We start from the raw sequence: 3957 nt of genomic DNA on the forward strand, positions 1-3957 counted from the left end.
CACTTCAACCAATTACAATGAGTAGTAGCTTGGTTGCACATGCCAAGAGGACGATACAACCTTCACCCTCTTCTCCAAATAGCTTCTCTCCAAGATATACACTAGCCTAGAAACTTCTCTTCTAAGATTCTAGGCTATCTTTTATTAAGGTGCCCTTTTAAGATTTGGCTAGACAACTTGAATGCTCTAGCCTAGGCTTAATTATTTGGTGCCCATGTGATACAATTTGGAACTCCTTCTTTGAGCCCCAAGCAAGTTTATTCAAATTAGAGATGTGTAAATACAACAATTTGATGGATATTTTAATGAAAAAATTTATGCTTTTTTAAATCTTGATTTTCTACTATCATTGTTAATACCTCCTTTTTGTCTTATTGGCACGTCCATACCTTTGTTTATTTTTACCACCCCATCCCCTCAATCTTCTTTTATGCAACTATGAGTGTCACTTGTCATCAATGTTACTGCTACTTGCCATTGTCTTTACTCTACAATGGTGTCATTTTTCACACAATAATATTTTATCTCCTAAACCTCCCATTGCAAGTGGATCTTGAAGGGAGTCCGAAGCCATCTATCCATGCAAACTACTTTGTAGATTAGGAAAAGAGAGCACACCAATATATCATAGACTCAATGGTCTAATATTCTATACAGGTAGGGGGTGAAAGGGGTTCACAACTATTTTATTATATCCAGAAATAGCTTCATATTGCATAGAACCCTTGTAAGATTCTTAATTAAGGAGTGCTCAATTGTCATGGTCTTAACACAAGCTATTCATGGCAACATCACTATAGCAAATTGGTGGTTCTCCAACAAGAGGAAAGCAAAGAATGACTTCAATAAGATGAGGATATAGTTCATATGACATGTTTGGCATATGGCCCTCAATCCTCATGCGGGTGTTTATGCAAGAGGACCCTAATAGGTCCTATAGGCTCCATTATGATTATGTAAAAGCCAAAAATAGCAATAATAGTAGCACTAAAGTGGATGGATTGTTAACTTGGCCACTAGAGTGGATGGGTGGCACTTGAGAGAGAGGAACAACTTCAAGTACTATCATTGGATGTGTGGTTCTCCTAGAGGGAGAAAAGCCAAGAGTGATTTTCAAAGCATGAGGATATAGAAGTTCCTATGACATGTTTAGCATTTCATATGATCCTCAATTCTCATGAGAGAGAGAGAGAGAGAGAGAGAGAGAGAGAGAGAGAGAGAGTGTGTGTGTGTGTGTGTGTGTGTGTGTGTGTGTGACTAGTAACTACTATATCTTGTCATGTTACCATCTTTTGAAAAGGTTGATAAAATCAACACTCCATTGGTGTGGTCTTTGCAAAAAGCCATTTTTCACATGGCTCTTTGTGAAAGAGGGCCATGACAGTGTCGCGTAGGCTTTGTTACAAACTTGTAAAAGCCATGAATGACCATACGACTAAAGCAAATGGGTCATTGTCTTAGGCACTAAAGTAGATGGGGGGTCTTGAAAGTGAAGAGTGACTCCAAAAATAGTGTTCATGAAAAACAATTTTGGAAGGATTTTTGAATTAAATTGCATGTATTCACTATTTATATAACTAAAAACATGCAAGTGTTCAAGGCTTTAAACCTTCACGTTTAAATTTTGGAGGGTTTTTTGAGATTTTTGCAATTCACTTTACATTACACCTGATGTTTTATGAGCATTGTTCCAAAAGGATAAGGATGTACATAACCACATTAGCATCGTTCGAAAAGGTGGTTGACAAAATCAATCTCTTACTAGAGGTATTTTTCCAAGGACACGCTGTTAGTTGGAGTGTCCTTGTAATACACATTACTATAGCTGGAGCTGTAAGTTGTACAAGCTGCCAAGGATCAGTGGCCTCCACAAGTGCAAGTTGCAACAAACAAAACAAGGAGAGAGAGAGTGAGAGTGAGAGTGAGAGTGAGAGAGTGAGACTAAAGTTGTACATAGCGTACAGGCTACAGATACGCAGGCTCAAGTGTGGGTGTCATTGGTCAATTCCATCACAAGCTCAGCAGGCTCAGCCTCCCATCACATGCCCCCACTCGCTCTGTCCGTCCGTGCCATGACTCGCTCTGATTCCTGTGAGTGTGTATTGCACGGAGAGGCTTTTAAGTCCCTTCACGCCATCGTACCTCTCTCTCTCTACAGCCCATCTATAAAAAGGTAGCGCATCAGCCTGGCAGCTCTCCGAATCCAGCAATTCATACGCGCTTCTGCACGCCTTGGTTTTACCAGCCATAGCTTCTGTTAGGCAACGTGAGGTCTGAGAGAGAGAGAGAGAGAGAGAGAGAGAGACTCCCCGGGGGTGCGGGGGGCGGGGGATGCTAAGCAGAGCAACCAGTACTGTGGGAGCTGAAGCTCGCCAACAGCTTACTGCATGCCCGGAGGAGCGCTTGGTCTACCCCTACTGGAGCATGTGCTACATGCCCACCGTGCATATTAACGTGGGCTGTAGCTATTTACCTCCCAAGTAGTGGGATGAAAGCATCTCCACCTACTATGATGTGCGCTTGTCTGAGGAGGAAGGCGCAAAAGTATAGGTAGCTGGGTTCTGGAATCTGCCCTGCAGACACGAAAGGAGAAAGCGAGTACTTCCTGGCGGAAGGGGAGCTGTCCGCGGCCGCCAATTTCCAGCTTCCAGTTCTTTCAGCGCCAGGATATTCCAGGGGCTTTGCCTGCCCTTCGATCTATGGTGCAGTGACTCGCTCCTCTAGGGGTAGACCAAGGGCTTCTCCAGCCATGCAAGGCCCTTTACAAACGTGGCGGGCGGAGAGCTGCACGAAGAGGAGGTAAACATCCACACTTTTAGGCACACACGAAGTCTTTGGGAGAGGATCCAAGAAGCCGCCTGATCCTAATACTACTCATCTGGTGGATGGCTTCCTAGTTCCCCTCCCAAAGATGCATTCGTTCCATTTCCCCACATAAACTTGTGTCACAATGCTAATAGTGGAAACCAGCTTGCTTCATCTAGACATCCATAGTCAGCAAAAGAACATACTAAATTGATTCTTGAGGCTGCCTTCATACAGCAGCCACTTAATTCTTATCCATATAGGCTTCATATATACACATTCCCAAAGTATGTGTTTTTCATATTCTTCCACTTTCTTGCATAAAGGACAAAGCGGTGAGATATGTATATGGCTGGCTAGCCCCTTCCTCATTGGTAACCTCTTGAGTAAGAGGCAACATCTATATATATTAAGCCTAAAGGAGGGAGTGGATGTCCACACTCTCTGCACATGCTTTTTCTAAGTATGTATCATTATTCTAGAAAAGTTCTATGATCTTATTGCCACAATCATAGCTATCGTAGGGTTTGAGCCAATAAAGTTGCTTTTTTTAATTGTAGTGACTCAGTCTCTTGCCACCCCATGACTCCAAAGATTGTAAAATAGCAACAATGTTGGGCACAATTGATGATGGCTAGTCATCCCTTACTTTGAGGAGCGTAGATGCAAGCCACTCCTATCTATTGGTTAGCTTGAACCTTTAGACTATCTAGTCCATATCATGAAAGCAATGATTTTGTTCATCTGATGTGTCTAACCAAACCTTGATCCCTCAAAGATAAAGGGTGTGAGCAATTCTGCTATCCTTAAGAGTAAGAGTATACTATAGGTCATAGACAAAGGAATTGAGCCAAGTACTCCCAAAGAGTAAGAGTATATTGTGATTCATAGGCAAAGGAATTGAGCCAAATACTCCTGCAGAGTGAAACATCGCCAATTCTACTACTTTATGCAGGCCAAGTTGCCTCTCCAATTACTAACTGTCATCATTGAGCCAAGGCTTGTGCCATTTCAAATAGGAGATCCTAATTGATGCATGCACACATCATAAAACATCTTGTTAGTCCATTACCCCTAGACCATGCCTTTGATGGTGCACTAGAGCAATCTAGTGCCAGATGAGTACCACCCATAACTACTCAGTGTTGGTTC

This window comes from Lygodium microphyllum, chromosome 10, assembly GCF_053477565.2.
Source record: "Lygodium microphyllum isolate KBCC chromosome 10, Lygodium_microphyllum_v1.1.10, whole genome shotgun sequence".
Lineage (NCBI taxonomy): Eukaryota > Viridiplantae > Streptophyta > Polypodiopsida > Schizaeales > Lygodiaceae > Lygodium > Lygodium microphyllum.